The sequence below is a fragment of the Sminthopsis crassicaudata genome, chromosome 3 (assembly GCF_048593235.1).
Source record: "Sminthopsis crassicaudata isolate SCR6 chromosome 3, ASM4859323v1, whole genome shotgun sequence".
NCBI classification, from domain to species: Eukaryota; Metazoa; Chordata; class Mammalia; order Dasyuromorphia; family Dasyuridae; genus Sminthopsis; species Sminthopsis crassicaudata.
This window is the reverse complement of record NC_133619.1, coordinates 276,277,137-276,295,940: the sequence shown is the minus strand read 5'-3', so window position 1 is coordinate 276,295,940 and position 18,804 is coordinate 276,277,137. Positions and strand designations below refer to the sequence as shown.

Below are 18,804 nucleotides of genomic sequence, written 5' to 3'. Positions count from 1 at the left end.
AAGGCAACTAAGAGAGTAGGTTTTATAATGGAAAGAAAACTGGATTTGGTTCAAAGGACCTGGTTGAAATCTTGGCTCTGCTACTTTACTCCTAATGAGACTTTGGGGAAGTCACTTATCAGCATCTTATCAGGAACTTAGTTTTCTAATATGTTAAATGAGAGGAATAGCTTGTTATTCAACAGGGATCCCTTCCAGTTCTAAATCTTGTGATAGGAAAAAGTACTCTAAAGGCATAACAGAACTTGAAGGAAGGTAATGACCAGATACCAAAAACAGACAAAATCCTAGATGGTAAAAGGGTGGGAAGAAAAAGCAATAGATTTGAGTGACTTAGACAAGAACTTAGAAGACAAATCATGCCCTGTGTACACTTTCACTTCTCCTTTAAGCAGTTCTTGTCAATGTCAGGCAAAGAATATGAAGCAATTAGACTTTGGCATTATTAGCACTGTTTCATTTTCTAAAATAAAAAGAATGAGATAACAATGACTCAAAAAGTGAAGTCAAAAGGCTAAGGGCTACCAGAAGTCAAAACAACACAAAGAACAACAAAAAGAAACTTGACATCAACCAAAAATTTTAATATATCAGCTTGAGAAGCAAAGAAATTACAGGAGATAGTAACCACCACCCTCCTCCACCTCGAAGAAGAAAGATGTAGAAAATTTCTGTTTCCCTTGATAATTCTAAGTAGTCCATTTCATTAAATAAGTAACCAAAAACGTATATACTATTAATATGATGACTGACAGAACAATTATGTCAAGGGAGATATTTGAAATCACTTTATTTTCTTTTTTATAATAGTATTATATTTTTCCATATTCATGCAAAGATAATTTTCAACATTCACCTTTGCAAAACTTTGTGTTCCAAGTTTTTCTTCCTCATTTCACTCAATCCAGTCCTATAGACAGCAAGAAACCTAATACAGGTTAAATGGTCAATTCTTCTAAACATATTTCCATATTCATCATGCTACACAAAAAAAATCAGATCAAAAGGGAAAAAATGTCAAAGAAAAAAAAAACCAAGCAAACAAACAACAACAGTTTTTTTTTTAAAAGATGAAAATACTACACTTCAATCCACATTCAGCCTCCATAGTTTTCTCTCTGGAGGTGAATAGTACTTTCCATCCCAAAACTATTGGAATTGTCTTGAGTCACATTATTGTTAAAAGGAGCCCAAATCCATCAGAGTTGATCATCACATAATCTCATTGTTACTATGTACAATATTCTCTTGGTTCTGCTCACTTCACTTATCATCAGTTCACATAAGTCTTTTCAAGTTTTTATGAAATCAGTCTGCCCATCATAATGTCAATTTCCTTACAAAACTAGAAAGTAATAGGGCCAATTAAGATACAAATTAATGACTTAAATGCTTAAGAGTAGACTTCTCATCTCTTCGAGATTTCTTCCCTTTCTTCAAGGCTGGAGTAATCACAACCCCAGTGGTTTTTGGATCAGAATTCCTTGATAATTTTTCTCTTGTATTACAGACACATACCTCAGTTGTAATCTAACTTCCTGGATAAATAGGGCTACACTAACAAAACACTTTACCAGCTTCTCACAAGTTTAATTCCTTTTTTTTTTTTTTTAAATAGAAGGGATCCCATATCTGTAACTCAAAGATGAGAACACAAGAGATTTATCTAATATTAGGCCAAGAACATGTTCACGAACTTTATACAAAGCCTTCACATCTTGTAATACAAAGAAAAATTTATAACAAAAGGAAACAATATGTTAGCTAAATAGCAAAAAGAATATGCCTAAAAATCTCAGAAGTATAAAAAGTAGATTATTAGAGATTCAGTAATTGTTGAGCACATTTCTGAAAAGCCCATTTACAATACCTTTTTAAAATATGGCAAAACCTTTGATTCAGTTCCTCACTCATGACTTATTCATGTGCTATCAGTATATAAAACTGATTCAAACATAGTAAGATCACTAGAATATTTATTATCCACATAGAAATGTATTTTCTAAAGAATGCTATTACCATGATATCAAGAAAAATATTATAAAATGAGGTATTTTTCATAGATCTAGGTTAAGCCCATTATGTTTTTTCTTTTCTTAAAACCATTACTCTTTCTGTTAAATAAAACTAAATATGGCTTCAGATTAAAGAGAAAGACAAACCAAAACATATTTCCCCCACTGAGGCAATTTGGGGTTAAGTGACTTGCCCAGGGTCACACAACTAGGAAGTATTAAGTGTCTGGATTTGAACTCTGGTCTCCTTAATTTCAGAGCCTGTGCTCTATCCACTGTACATCCAGCTGCCATTATTATTATTGTTATTATTATTATTATTATTATATAAGGATGATATCATGATTTATGGATTAAAAAAAAAACATTAAATAGCTTCAGTATCGCACAGAATCATTCTCTAATGATATCAAAATGTTAACTGGAATTGCTAAATAAGAAATTCTTAACATATTCCAAAGAAGGACACAACTTCAGATTTGGATAGAGAAAGAAAAAAATAGAAAAGATTGAGGTCAGATCCTTAGATCAGATTGAACCAATGGATAAAAGTGACATTTACAAATACTTTAGTCTACTCCACGCAAGACATTTTGAGCTAGCAAGAAGGAAACTGTGACTGAAAATGTTAAGACACTTACTGGAATCTTGAAATCAATGATAATGATTAATTTAAAAAAAAAAGGTTTATTTAAAGCAATTACCCCCAAAAACTACCATTCTTAATGTATACTTAGGGAATGATAAAATGAACCATAAAAAGTTTGGAAAATATCCTAACCAAAGACTGTACATTATTAATAAAACTCTAATCCAGCCATGGAAAAAGTAATACTTCCTCACCAAAATGGAGGAAAAGAATGAATTTTCTCCGAGTATATGACAAACAAGTCCAAAACCTACAAAAATATTTTGAAACACCCAGATGTCACTTCACCAAGAAATAACAAATACTGGTATTAGAACTAAACTATTAGAAAATAAGTGGAAGCAGTTTACATCCCTATGGAAACTAGAAAATTATGTAAAATCCAGGAGTGGAGTCAAAAGGCTTTTTCACATGAATATAGACATATTTGTATCACCAATGAAGTACCAAACAAATGGTTAAGTCATGCAGATTTATTAATAGAAACAACTTTTGGGTGGCACATGTTATCAGTAATTACAGATGGGTTATCTTTAAGAAATTTGGATTTAGTGATCAATATAGATTATACAAAGAAATGGAAATAAAAAGGAGGGGGGTAACATATAAGCTACAAAAGTATCCAATTGGAAAAAAAAACAGGTAGCTAGAATTGTACATGACAGGTTCATTGTTTCATGGATAGATACATGATATCCCCAAACTATAAATGTAGATCTCAAAGTACCATGGTGAATTCATCCAATAAATTACTCTAAAACCAAAGCATTCTTATGTGTTGCTGACAACTGGTATAATCTAACACCAACCCACAGAAACTTAAGGAAAACACTTTAAAAGATATCAAAACAATAAATATCCATAGTCTACAATCTATATGGACCAAAATGTTTTGGAATTGTTGAGATCTAGAAGAAAAAGCAAAAAATTATGTGGAAAGAGTATAAGATTTATATCATTCTCATTCTTTATGCTACTAGAATTGAATTGAGAATTGTTTCAGTGGTCTTACAGAAGAAAAATCTACATCCTACTATTTTTATTAAACCACAAAAGTTAATTATTTTATCTACTCCTATAAAAGTCCCCAGAATATTAAATATAAAAAAATATAATAGCAGGATAGTGGGTAGGTAGCTTGGTGAATGAAGTGGCTAGACCTAGAGTCAGAAGAGCTGAGTTTAAATTCAGCCTCAGACATTCACAAGCTATGTGACCCTGGGCAAGTCATTTAACCCCGTTTGCCTCAGTTTCCTCATCTGTCAAATGAACTAGAGAAGGAAATGGCAAACCTCTCCAGTATCTTTGCCAAGAGAACCCCAGAGGCAAATACAAAGAGTTGGAAATAATTGCAAATGACTGAACGACAACAACAAAGTATATAATGCACTGGCTCTAGAGAAATGTAAATGTGAGAATATTTTTATAAATTAATTCAGGTAAATTGAATAGAGGCAAGAGAGTAATTTATATGATGACCCCAATAACATAAAGGAAAACGACCCAGAAAGACATCAGAATTTTGATCAAAGCAGTTGCCTAACTATGGTAAACTATGAAATGTCCCTTCCTCTATGTGGAATGTGATGCCCATCTTCAGCACAAGCACCATGGAGGTTTCTTTTGCTGAATTAGCCTTCTTTATTACAAGGCAGAAGATGCTATCGTGGGGTCAAGGGTATCAAGAGGGCAAGATAATTGGGAATTAACAGCAATGTAAAGAAAAAAAAGACTGGATGAAAATGGAAGGAAGGCACTGCCTGGCATATTGTAGATACTAAATGCTATTTCTTTCATTCATTCATCATTAAAAGCAACTACAAGATTCTCTAATATACTGTCATTTGATCTTGCCTTCAGAAACTGACTACAAAGCTAGAGAAGCCACTGGTCAAACTTAATATTTCATAAGCTCTTATGCCTTGTATTGTGAGGATGTTTCTTCTCTATTGAGAAGTCTAAAGAGTTCAAAAGAAGGAAGGAAGGAAAGAGAAAAAAGAAGGAATGGAGGAAAGAAAAAAGAAGGAAGGAAGGAGTGAAGAAGAGATGGAGGAAGGAAGAGAGGGAGAGAGACGGAAGGGAGAAAAACAGAAAGAAGAATGAGAGAAAGAAAAAGACAGAAAAGAGATGAAGGAAGAGAAGAAAGAAAGAAAGATAGAAAGAAAGAAAAAGAGAAAGGCAGAAAGAAAGAAAGAGACAAAGGGAGAAAGGGAGGGAAGGAAGCAAGGAAGGAAGGAAAGAAGAAGAAAAGAAGGAAGGAGGGAAGAAGAGATGGAGGGAGGGAGAGAGGGAAAGAGAAGAAAGGGAGAAAAACAGAAAGAAGAAAGAGAGAAAAGAAAGGAAGAAGAAAAAAGAAGGGGAAAGAAAGAGATGGAGGGAGGGAGGGAAGAAAGAACGAAGGGAGAAAGGGGAAAAGGGCGGAAGGAAGGGTGGGAGAGAGAAAGGAGGGAGAAAAGCAGAAAGAAAAAGAGAAAAGAAAGGAAGGAAGAGAAAAAGAAGGGAAAAAAGAAAGAAACGGAGACAGGGAGGAAGAGAGGGAAGGAGGAATGGAAAATGGGGAAGGAAGAAAGGAAGGAAGCAAGCAAGTAATAAAGCAAGGAAGGAAAAAAGAAGAAAAGAAAGGAGTGAAGAAGAGATGGAGGGAGAGAGAGAGGGAGAAAAGGAAAGTGAAAGATGGGAGAAAAAGAGAAAAAAGAAAGAGAAAAAGAAAAGAGAGAGAAAAAAGAAAGAGAGACAGCGGGGAGGAAGGGAGGGAAGGAAGAAGGGAGAAAGGGGGAAGAGAAGAAGAAAGGGAGGGAGGAAGGACAGACAGAAGGAAAAAAGGAAGGAAGGGAAGGAGGAAAGAAGGGGAAAGGGAGAGAGGGAGAGAGGGAGAGAGAAGGAAGAAAAAAAGAAAAAGAAAAAAAGAGGAAGAAAGAAAAAAGGGAGAGAAAAAGAAAGAGCAAGACAAAGTGAAGAAGGGAGGAGAGAAGGAAGGAGGAAGGAAGGAAGAAGGAAGGAGGGAAAGAAAGAGGAAAGGAAGGAGGGAAGGAAGGAGGAAGGAAGGAAGGAGGAAGAAAGGAGGAAGGAAGGAAGGAAGGAAGGAAGGAAGGAAGAAAGGAAGGAAGGAAGGAAGGAAGGAAGGAAGGAAGGAAGGAAGGAAGGAAGGAAGGAAGGAAGGAAGGAAGGAAGGAAGGAAGGAAGGAAGGAAGGAAGGAAGGAAGGAAGGAAGGAAGGAAGGAAGGAAGGAAGGAAGGAAGGAGGGAAAGAAAGAGGAAAGGAAGGAGGGAAGGAAGGAAGGAGGAAGGAAGGAGGGAAAAAAGAGGAAAGGAAGGAGGGAAGGAGGGAAAAAAGAGGAAAAGAAGGAGGGAAGGAAGGAAGGAAGGAAGGAAGGAAGGAAGGAAGGAAGGAAGGAAGGAAGGAAGGAAGGAAGGAAGGAAGGAAGGAAGGAAGGAAGGAAGGAAGGAAGGAAGGAAGGAAGGAAGGGAGGGAGGGAGGAAGGAAGGAAGAAGGAAGGAAGGAAGGAAGGAAGGAAGGAAGGAGAGGAGAGGAGAGGAGAGGAGAGGAGAAGAGAGAAGAGGAGAGGAGAGGAGAGAAAGAACAAATAACCTGAGTTCCAAGAGCATATGGACACTGGTAATTAAAACACATTGGTAAAAGCATTATAAAAAACAGAATGGTTCAAGTATGAGGGACCAAGGAGAGTGATTTCCATCACCTTAGCTGCTATAGTTCTGATCATCTCAGAGTGTCCTGGCCTTCTTTATTCTTTTGTGAATTTCCCGTGACTCTCCAAAGAGCCAGTCACTTTGATCAGGATCATGTTCCCTAAGGAAAGTGGTCTCTAAAGTGTCACTGTCTCCTTTGACAGGTTTCAGGTATAGATAATGACAAGACTGGACAGCTCAGTCACCCAGGACAGGCTGGTGTTGAGACACATGACTTGCCCTGAGGCTCAGCCACACTTTGGTTGAAACCCTCCTCTCTCCCACAAAGGAGTGATTATGACTGAAGCCTCACACCCATTGCCCTCTGTCCTTCTCTCAGACAACCTGGTGTTCCTTTTACCCATTCCTATTCTTCCATCTCACCCCTTCCTAAAGTCCCACTATACTGATGCTGGACTTAGTGTGAACACACCCAATTAGCTTGAATTCATTGCAGATCAGAACTCCTAAGGTCAAGTGATACACAGCTTCAGCCCAGTAGGAGGATTACAGGAGAGCACCATTTCTATCAGCATGACCTCTATTTTAAAAACTCTCTCCCCTCCTCAAAATCTGCTGTCATATAAAAGTGGGCCCAAGTATTTATATTTTAATAGAGGACAATGATTTAACCCAAAGGAGTGAAGCTCTAATGGAAGAATGCAGAAAAAAGAGGGAAATAATTTTTAGGTGAAGTAATGCTAACATAAGGTGATCACATTTAAAAGCCTGGCCCTGAGAAAGTATCAAATAAAAAGACCAAGAGGTGAGGGTGAGGGTAGGGGAGCACCTAATGCTAGAAATCTCACTGGGTAAGTAGTGGGCCAGGAAGATGGGTCTTTAGCCCCATCCAATTGAGAATCGTTTAAAAGCATGCAAATAAGCTTAAAGCAATACAGATAAAGTTTCTACTAGTAAATGCTTTCAATTTCCAGGATGGGAAATGTGTTACATGCAATCCGACACAGCTATTGACAAAGTATGTCTTGTCCTTGAGAAGGAACAGACTGAGAAGAGGACGCCTTATGTAAGTGCTTTCCTCCCAATAACTGTAAGACAGTGTGTACAACAAGCATTATTTACCCATTTAACAGCTGGAGAGACTGAAGGTCAGAGAGACACTCACAGGGATACTAAGTAGAGAAGACAGAAATTAAAACCATGCATTCCAACGTAGCATGCTTTCCATGAGACAATGTTGCTTCTCCAAGTCCATTTCATCTTTGAAAGGACTGAAAAATAAAGAGACACTGGTGGTGAAAATGCTAACAAAAGCAATGTGATGTATTGCTCCCTGTGGATCATGAGGAATCTTTTATTTGGGTAGATGTTGTCCCAACCTTTAATCCTAGGGACAGATATTTCAACCAAGTAGGTTTTAAACAAGTGAGGAGGGAGAATCATCAGGGAGAGATGCATATGAGAAATGTTTCCACTGGTTTTCACAGCATTCATTCAACATATCAAATAAACCTAAATCGGAATCTTTATCCAGCAATAGTTGGAGGCTGGAGTTGTTTAGTTTAGCAAGAAAAGTCCCTCTGGGATGGCCCCCACATTTGTTTGCATGGAATCATTCTGTCCAAGAGCTTACCTTCAGGTGTTCCTGTCAACACCTTCAATGTAGTCTGCACTGGGGAGAAGAGTTTCTCTGTATTTGCCAATAGATAAAACAATACAGGGGACAGGGAGAGAAAATGCTGTAGATGGGCATAGAGTAAAATCTCTTTACAAAGCCTCCTACCCACAAATACTACTGTTGAGTTCATTCTTTGCCCAGGGGAGTCCATAACAATCCAGATTCATGTGGCTTAATCTCTTCCTACCCTTTGAGGAATTATACTACTACTTATTAGTAAAATCTCTTTAGTTTATTTTGAGCCCTTTACCAAGGAACCCCCAGGGATTTTTTAAAGGGGCTTCCCTCACACTTGAAGTGTAGCTGACCAATAATTCTTTCCCACAGCATTTGAGCAAATGAAATTTCTACAGACCAATGATGTATTTAGGTTAAACACAGTCTTTATATTAGCTTATAAGAAAACAGCAATATAAGATAAACATTAAGGAAAAGATAAATTTTAGAACAGATATATACACTTCAGGAGAGGGAGAAGGAAAAGGGAATGGAGGAATAGACATCATCATCTTAGATCATGCCCTCTGACAAGTTCAACAACGAGAATCTGACTAAACAATCTTTTTGGCCCCAGAATCCATTGCTTGGCCATTTCACGAATAGCTCTGCTCCTACTTCCAGGATATCTACTTTTACCAGTTTCTGCTAACCTTGACCTCTTACTCCTTTATTAAGCATCCATAGACATCATTACTTGCTACAATTCCTCTTTGTGTCTCTTCCTTAGTTTCCATGGTAGCAGCAGGGGTAAAGTTTGTGACAATAGTGTTCCAGGCACAGGGGACTAATGCGGATATTGGAAGTAATGGGGGGCTAAGCTAGATCCCTTTGCATCCTCTCTCCCAACTCCAGTCTGCATAGCCCCACAGCTCTCACACAGTCTGACATCATACTTATCATAGATAAGAGCTGTCCTGCTCTCCCCCTCTACTTTAGAAAGAATAGGAGCAGAGTTTTCAATTCAAGACTCAAATAGGCAAGAGTTGGTGGACCCTCAATTACACTTATGTACAGGATAGCTGAGAGATAAGGAAAGGAAACTAAAACATTTACATAATAAGTTTATTATATATTTAAAAGGAATAGCAACTTGTACATAATAGATTTGTAGTTTCATGTACAATCATTTTTATCTTATTATACTGTTATGGAAGTGTTGTTTTATTCCATAAATTAAAAATAAAATAAATAAAATTTTGAAAGGCACGCTAGGGCCATGTTGTATCTGTGACATACTTTTGGTACTCAGTAAAACAGAAGAGAGACTTTGATGATTAAACTCATAGTAAATGGTACCTTTCTTTTAGGGTACTATACATTCTATGCAACTTCATAAAGATGGGGAGTGATGGAGGTGAATCTTAGTGATCAAAGGACAAGACCAATAATTCTTACTCTAAGGAAAAACCATAGTGAGCCCCAATCTGCTACTGATTTCCTACTGAAGATTATTACTTAATCTCTGAGCCTGGGGAGTCAACAAATAAATGGCATAAATTGAAAAAAAAAAAATCTGTTCTCTTTTGACTGAGATGAGAAGAGTAGAATGAGATGTAGAAAAGAAGGATTAGGTTGAATCAGAGAAAGAAAAACTTCCTGATATTTAGAGAAGGCCAACAAGGAATCGGGCTGTCTTGAGTTCTCCATTTCTGGAGGATATTCAAGCAGAGTCTTGATGACCACTCATGAGGGTAGTATAGAAGGAATTTTTATTCAAATAGGAACTTTTTTGACTTCTTTTTGTTTGTTTTTTGTATAATTAGTCCAGTGTCTTGCACATTTGGGGTGATAGAGGAGCAATGGGTACATCTAGAACTCAGCCTTCATGATTGTAGGGAATTTGATGAAAAAAGTCCCTCCAGTGATGTAGGTCAGGAATTGTCTGTCACTTATATAGTCTTAGAGAGCTACCTAAAGCACTTCGGGGTTGGGTGACAAAGCCACAGCTATGATGAGCTAATCAGAACTTAAATTCACATGTTGCTTACTCCAAGGTCAGCTCTATATTCTTTTGACAGCAAATGATATGTTTTAGGGTTCATAGTGCCTGGCATATAGCAGGTACTTAATAAATGTTTATTTCCTTCCTTCCCTCTCTTCTCACCTTACACTGTACAGACATACCTTAGAGATATTATCAGTTCCAGACTACCTCAATAAAGTGAATGCCAAAATAATGTGAGTCATATGAATTTTCTGGTTTCCCAGTGCATATAAAAGTTCTGTTTACATTATATTGTGGTCTATTAGGTGTGCAATAGCATTATGTCTGAGAAACAATGTACATATCATATTTTTTAAATTGCTAACAAGATAGCCAAATAGCTCAGTGGATAGAGCACGAGCCCTGGAAGCAGAAAGACCTGAGTTCAAATTTGATCTCAGAAACTTGATACTTACTAGCTGTATGTCATTTACCAAGATTGCATTGAAAAAAAAACAAAGAATTTTTTTTGCAAAAAAATAAAAAAAAAGGAAAGAAAGAAAAAATAACCATCATCTGAGCCTTTAGCAAGCCATAATCTTTTTGCTAGTGAAGAATTTGCTCTGATGTTGATAGCTACTGACTGATCAGGAGAGTACTTGCTAAAGGTGGTTTTGGCAATTTCTTAAAATAAGACAGCAATGAAATTTGCCACATCAATTTGACTCTTCCTTTCACTTGAACACTTAGAGACCAGTGTAGAGTTATTAATTGGCCTGATTTCAATATTGTTTTGTATCAAGAAATAAAGAAATTTGAGGAGAGGAAAGGAAATGAGGAACAGCAGGTCATGGAACAGTCAGAATACATATACCATTTATTTAAGTTTTCTATCTGTGGTCGTGGTTCATAATACCCCCAAACAATTACAATAGTAAAGATCTTAGATCACTATAATAGACATAATATAATGAAAAAGTTTGAAATATTGTGAGAATTAACAAAATGTGACACAAAGACATAATGTGAGCACATAGTATTGGAAAAATGGTGCTGAAAGATTTGCTCAACACAGGGTTGCCACAAAACTTCAATTTATTAAAATGTAATATCTGTGAAATGCAATAAAGTGAAGCACAATAAAATGAGGTATATGAGTATAGGAACTTAACGAATGTTTGTTGGATTGAATTAAAAGTATGAATAAGACTTCCCTCAGAGCCTCCTTCAAACTCTGAATTTCTTATTCCATAATTACAAAATTAGTTAACACATATAAAGTACTTCACAAATTTCTAAGTGTTATATAAATGCTAAAAAAAAAAATATATTATTATACATAAGCAGCTAAGTGATTCCAGCATATAGAATACTGGGCCCAGAGTCAAGTAAACCTAGATTCAAATTTAGCCTCAGACCCTAGTTGTATGATACTGGGCACATCACTTAACTTCTGTCTGTTTCAGTTTCCTCAACTGCAAAATTAGGATACTAATAGTACCTGCCTTCAAGATTTTTTGTTAAGATAAATGAGATCATATTTGTAAAAGTTGTAAAACGTAAAAATTCGAGGTAAAGTCCATAGAATAGAGTAAAAATTTAATAAATATTTTCTTCCTTCTTTCCTTCTTTCTTTCCTCCTTCCCTCCCTTCCTCCTTACCTCTCTTTCTCTCTCCTTTCCTTTTCTTTGAACTTCCCTCCTTCCCTATTTTCTTCCTTCCTTTTTTCCTTCCTTTCCTTCTCCCTCCTTCACTCCCCTTTCCTTCCCTCTTTTCTTTCTCTCTGCCTTCCTTCCTTCTTACCTACCTCCCTCCCTTCCTTCTTTTCTTTTTTCTTTCCTTTCTTTTCACCTCCCTTCCCTGACCAAACTCTTTCCCTCCCCTCTCCCTTCTTTCCTTCCCACCTCCCTTCCTTCCTTCATTCCTACCTCCTTCTCTCCCTCCCTTCTTTCCTTTCTTTCTTTCTTCCTTCCTTTGTATTTCCCTTCCTTCCTTCCCATCTCCCTCCCTCCCTTCTTTCCTCTCTCCCTCATTTCCTTTTTTCTATCTTCTTCTCCTTCTCTCTTCCTCCCTCTCTCCCTCTTCTTTCTTTTCTTCCTTTCTTTCTCCTTCTTCCCTTCCTTGCTTCCTTCCTTCCTTCCCATCTCCCTTCCTTCTTTTTTCCTTCCTTCCTGTGTTTCCTCCCACCTCTCTCTCTTCCTTTCTTCCTTCATTTCTTCCCTTTCTCACCCTTGCTTCTTTCTATTCCTCCCACTTCCTTACCTCATTTCATCCCTTCATTCTTCCTTTCTTTCACTCCTCCCTTCCTTTCTCTCTCCCTCCCTTCCTCTTTTTCTTCCTTTTTTCCTCCTTCCTTCCTATCTCCCTCCCTTCCCTCTTTCTTTCTTCCCTTTCTTCCTTCCATACAAATAATAATACTTTTGCCACAGGCATACTTTTAAAAAAACAGACTAAACTTGATCCTGCCCCACCCCCATCCTCAAGATTACTGTTCTGTGTAGATATACTGCTCCCAACTCTGGAACCAAACTACTCTGTTTGGGTAAGACTTCAAGCTAGGACAGGAAAAGTGAGAGGGAAATAAGACCAAAGGTCCCAATCCATTTGGCCCAGCCTAAGGAACCCCACCATCCTGTAGCACCTATCACAGTATCTAGCATAGAGTAGGTGCTTAATAAATACTCCTTGAATTAATGGATAAATGATAGGATGAACTAATTGCTAGAAAAACAAAGATCAAAGATCTGTTAGCATACAGAACTCTGCTATTATTCAATTGTGTCTCCAACTCATCATGACACCATTTGGGGTTTTCTTGGCAAAGATATTGGAGTAGTTTGCCATCTCCTTCTCTGACTCATTTTATAGATGAAGAAAATAAGATAGAGTTATATGATGTTAAAATTAATAATCTGAAAAAAAGAAAGAAAGAAAGGAACTGAGGTATCACTTTATGAAGCATTTATGATTTTAATTTGCAAAACTAGCATTTACATATCAAATTAGGTCATCTGATTCCTCAAATATCAGAGAAAAGGAATTATTTACATTTGATTTTTATAATATAAGAAAGGAATAAATAAGTATGTATATATATATATATATATACATATATATATATAAACTTGTTTTAAACATAACTTAATTGGGTAAGGCAATCATCTGACCAATTAGCTTCCCCAAAGCTTTCTTCACCCAAATTCATACTGTTGACAACATCTAACTGTCAAAATGAGATTACTCCAGAAGTCCTTACCCTATGGGTAATACTTTTTATGGCCAGAAAATTCACTGGGAAAAGGAACTTGTGGTCAGTAGTTAGCAAGCACTCCCTTTCCCCATATTCTAGCTGCCAACCTTAGAAATTTTATAACTTAAATTAGACTCTAGCTCAAGAAAAAAGGGAGCTTATCTACTAAAACTGGAAAGAGAAATTTAACCTTTGTCTAACTCTCCCCCTCCTTTTTCCAGTTGCTAGAACAGAAATGTAGCTTTTTAAAAGCTTGCAATCCTATGATTATTTTATTTCTACAAAGATATATGTCTTACTCTAAATTATCCACTATTAAATGATCACCTTACTGCCCCAGTATACAGAATTACAAGTCAACATAACCAAAGAACCTAATGCAGTATCCTAAGGGAATATATGTCCTTCCTTGTCCATTAGGCTTGACCAAGAAACATCTGAAGAAGATCTAAATCAAGATTTAAGTTCAGCAATGAGGAGAGCTGAAGAGATTAGAGTTCAACAGTTTAGGGCACTAAGTTTTACTCCTCTACCTAAATGTAGCAACCCTATTAAACTGCAGAGCAAGACAAGAGACACATCTCCCCCACTGAACCTGATGAGGTATAGCTGCCCTTGTAATAGGCTGTAGATGGAATAAAATCTTGGCAAGAGGTATAACCCAGTTGAGAGGCTAAGTGAGGGCATGTCCTTGAGCTACTAAGAATAATAATATAGACACTCTTTAAGGCAGAAGCATACTTCATTTTATTGCATTTCCCAGATAGTGCATTTTTTACAAATTGAAGATTTGTCACAAAGCCATGTCAAGCAAGTCTATTGGCACAATTTTCCCAACAGCATGTGCTCACAATTGTGTCTCTGTGGCACATTTTGGTAATTTTCACAATATTTCACTTTTTCATTATTATTTATACTTGTTATGGTGATCTGTGATCAGTGATCTTTAACATTACTATTGTAATTATTTGGGGGCATAATGAAGTATACCCATATAAAACAGTGAACTTAACAGATAAATATTGACTGTGTCCTAAGTACTCCACAACTGCTGTTCCCCATCTCTCTCCCTCTTCTCAGGCATTCCTATTTCATCAGACACAATAATATTGAAATCAGGTCAAATTATAACCCTAAAATGGCCTCTTAGTGTTCAAGTGAAAGGAAGAAACAAATTGACATGGCAAATTTCATTGTTGTCTTATTTTAAGAAATTGCCACAGCCACCACAAACTTCAGCAACCACCACTCTGATCAATCAGCAGCCAGAAAATTCTAGAACTCTTCACTTTTTACTAAGAAGTGTTTCTGCTTCTCATAATTATACAATTATGCCATAAGCCCCCATCAAATACATTCTCTATCAATAGATTAGTCAAAAAATAAAAATAAATAAATAAACACATAGAAAAACATTTGAAACAGAATAGACAAGAGCCATGAAAATCAATTTACAGAATATGAAGAAATATAATCTCTGTAGCCTCTTCTACGATGGGGGGAAGAAGAGAATACTCTTTAGACATTCATGCTCTAACAGAATTTTGTCATAGCTAGAATACTTCATAACTCTACCTCTCAACAATCTGCTGTGTCTCACAACTTTTTGGGTCTATTGTCCTTGGCAAAATTCAAGAGTTTCCATTGATGCAACTGATCCACTTGGTCTTGACAGCCAAAGGCAGATAAAGCTCCATTCCCTTTTACTGGTTGTCTCCTCCTCCTCCTCCTCCTCCTCCTCCTCTCCCTCCACCAAAATGGGATTGGCTGCTACTCCACCAAACACTTTTGTGCACACTTGCCTCTTTTTGTCTTCTAAAATCCTAAATCCTACTTTAGTTAAAAATGCTATTATTCTCTCAAGATCAGACAGAGCCAATGTGCCCTGAAATCTCATCAAGACTTCTTCAGCTCTTTTGTTAAATTGGCTTCACCACAACTGGCTGACCCACAAAATGGTTACTGAATTAACTATCAAGAATTTCTCAACTCTCATTCCTCAGATGGAAGTCTCTCAGCCCTTACTCTCAGCTGAGTTAAGATGAATGAATTTCACTTGACTTTCATCATTCCCTGTCAACTAGAACCAGGAAAATTACCTTGAAATTTCAGTGAGCCTCAAGAAAGCACTTAGTGATACCAGAGGGAGAGAAGTAGGCTCATTCTACTCCATGGTAAAGGGCTCAATCAACCTCTACCACAAGTAGTATTTGTCCTTCATTCCCACTGCTAAGCAAAGTTTCCTGATTCATTTATATAGCACACAGTGTGCCTGCACTCTGTGTCATGCTGAGCACTATATAACATATTTCCTGAACTACCTTGTTCTTTTTTCTCTATGGGTCAAATGGCTTTCTCAAAAATTGTAATGACAAGGGGCAGGGGAGGTATATTTCTCAATATCCTTTCATTAGTCCATAATAGGGCTTATTTTTACTGGGCACTGAAGTTCAACTACACTGAGGGTTATAATAAGCTTTAGTGGAATAGCCTAGAAACATAATTGTAAAATTGTTTCTCCTATTTTTGTTTGATAATTTTTTTTCTGATGAGCTACTGGGGTTAAGTGACTTACCTTGAGTCACAGAGTTAGTAAATATGAAGTGTCTGAGGCTGCATTTGAACTCAGGTCCTCCTGACTCCAGGCCAATACTCTATCCTACCACACTACCTAGTTGCCCCTTATAAAAGTGTTTCTAAAATTGTCTTGATTCAAATTTACAAATACACTTTTTAGAACTCAATCCATTTATTAAACGGAATAGAGGCACTGAAACACCAGATAATATTAGGTCCTACTGTTTTTATATCAATAAATCTTGTTTCTTCACATCATGTAAAAATCCTAACATATTCACATTATGAATCCCTCCAAATGCACAATACCAGAAAATAATTCAAGGAAACAGCTTCCTGCATCCCCCAAAACAAGTAATTATCTATGTATTTGCATAGTTTTCTATGTTACAGGAAACATCAGGTACATACTCTATCAGTATCAACATTGTCCAGTGCCTTTCCCCCAAGTTTAAAGTGATCATCATTTGTACAGTTATGATAATCACACATATCCTTTTGATCCTGTTTTGTTTATTTAGCATCACTACATACAGATTTTCCATATTTCTTTGAAGTCTTCATCTTCAATATTCCTTGTGGTGGCTATCACGTAGTATCATGCTGAGAATCAGTGAAGTATAATAACAAGGAAAAAAAAACAAAGAAGTTAAGACATTTAAAGAACAATTTCTAAAACTTTTTGGTTATATGTATTGGAAATAGTTGGGTAGGAGCTATATAGAGATGGCATTTCTGATAACCTCTATAGTCATGAAAGCTTGTCTCTAACAAGAGATAGGTTTCTATCTCTGTCAGATCTGTGTATTGTAAGGGCTAAAGCTGGCTGAAGCATGAAACTTGAATTGATTGGGTCAAAAAGCCAAATGAACCACCTTATCTGCTTGTAGACACACCCTCTGTGGCAAGACCTGTTACAATCTGTCACAAAGAATGTGTTTTTAAAAGAATCAAGTGGAGATTCTGAGGGGTTTCACCGATAAATTCTAATCTTGATTATGGAGAGTAATAATTCAAGAGGACTTAGGTGAGCATGTCAGTCAATCAATCCATATGTATTTATAAAGCACAAATTCCAAGTTAGATATTTTTCTACATGCTGGCCCAAAGATAAAACTGAAATAGCCCTTCCCTTCAAAGAGCTTATATTCTGTCAGGGAAGATAATAAGGTCATATATAATTACATACAAAATAAATACAAGATAATTTGTAGTGGGAAAACAATAGCAGCTAGAGGAATCATATAGGCAATTCATATAGAAAATGGAACTTGCATAGAGTTTTGAAGGAAACAGTATTATAAAAGGGAAGAGGTGAGAAAAGTGTATTCTCAGCATGAAGAGTAGTCTGCACGAAGACTAGGGGATAAGAGAAAAACAAGGGAAAAATGGAGCAGTTTTGTTGGATCATAAAGAACAGGAAGCAAAGTGACATCTGATAAGACTGGAAGGTAGGCAAGATGAGGCAAGTAAGCATTAGTATGTGCCAAGCACTCTCCTCCAACATGGAAGTCTCAGGAGGAATTTCCCAATGGAAAAAGGGAACAGAGGAGGTGGATTTGTGTGAGAAGGTCCCAAGCACTGAGGACATTCACTCAAGGATAAGAGAGCAGCTGAGACACAGTGGTAAAGTCTTAACAATCAGAACTAAAGCCAGGAGGGGATAAGTAGTTGGGAGTCAAATTATGAAGAGTTTTAAGTAGCAAACAGGAGTTTTTGTTTGATTCTAGAGGCAAAAGAGGAATGGATTATGGAGGAATGGCATGATTTACCGATGGTTTCTTGATTTCAAGAGTACAGTCTCTATTCTATCACTTCCTTCATATACTCTTCTCTCTAGGTTTTCATAAAATGACCTGAGATTTAGGAAAACCACACTAGCAAAGGACAAATTGTAGAGAAAAAAAATTTGAGGTAGATCAATTTAGAGGTTACTGCAATAGTCCAGAGAAGTAAAGCAAGCCTGAATTAGGGTGATAGCTTTGTAGATGGAGAGAAAAGGGAAGATGAAAGAAACAATTCAAATATAAAAACAAGAAAATTTAATATGTGATTCATAACTGGGATGAAGAAGAATGAAAAGTTAAGGATAAGATTTTATTTAAAATAGGATAGCATTGAAAGATGTGGTACCCTCTATATACAGGAAGATATGGGAGAAAATAGATTTGGAGAAAAAAATAATGAGTTTCATTTTTAACATAGTGAATTTGAGATATGTATCAGACATCTAGTTTACAGTGTCCAAGAAATGGTTGGTAATGTGGTAGTGGAGCCCAAGAGAAAGAATAATTTTGAATATATAAACCTAGAAGTCATTTGCATAGATATAAAAATTAAATACATGAGAGCTGATAAGATTATTAAGTGAGAAAGCATAAAGAAAAGAGCCCATGATAAAGAACTAGGGTATACCTACAGTTAAAGAGTGGGATATTTCTTAGCAAAGGAGACTTAGGAAGAGTCAGATAGAAAGGAGATATAATAGAGAAGTGTCACAAAAGCCTGGTAAATATCAACTTCCTCTCCTCTCGTTCATTCTTCAAACTTTTGCAGTCTGACTTTGAAACTCAGTACTCAAATGAAACTATACTCTCCACATTTACCAACAATCTTTAATTGTCAAATCTAAGTGTCTTTTCTTAGCCCTCTTCTCTCTTGATCTCTCTGCTATATTTAATATTACTGACCAATTCCTCCTGCAGGATATTTTCTTTCCTCTCTGAATTTTCATAATATGATTCACTCTGGCCATTGCTTAGATAAGGAAACAAAAGCAGAAGACAGTAAGTAGATGGAATTAAAATAACTATCTTCTCAGGCTCACCTAGGCAAAACATTGACCATCTGATATCCCCATTTTCTATTCAGCTTTGATGGAGATATGTTTCTCTTCCATCTCCCAATTTGCTACACCTGGGTCTGGAAATCCAAAGGAAAGAAAATGTTCCAAAAGAAAAATAATTAATTATTTCATATTTTGTTATTACTGGCCATAGAGGTGATAGCTCCTCCAACAAATGTTTCTCCTCCTGAACTTTAATCAACCAGTCAACAAGAGGGA

The 18,804-nt window shown here is 36.6% G+C and overlaps 1 pseudogene; it reads left to right on the top strand.

Annotated features, from left to right (window-relative positions):
* LOC141562027 (histone deacetylase 1 pseudogene) overlaps nt 1–18,804 on the top strand; it is a 155,546-nt pseudogene that overhangs the window by 38,594 nt on the left and 98,148 nt on the right.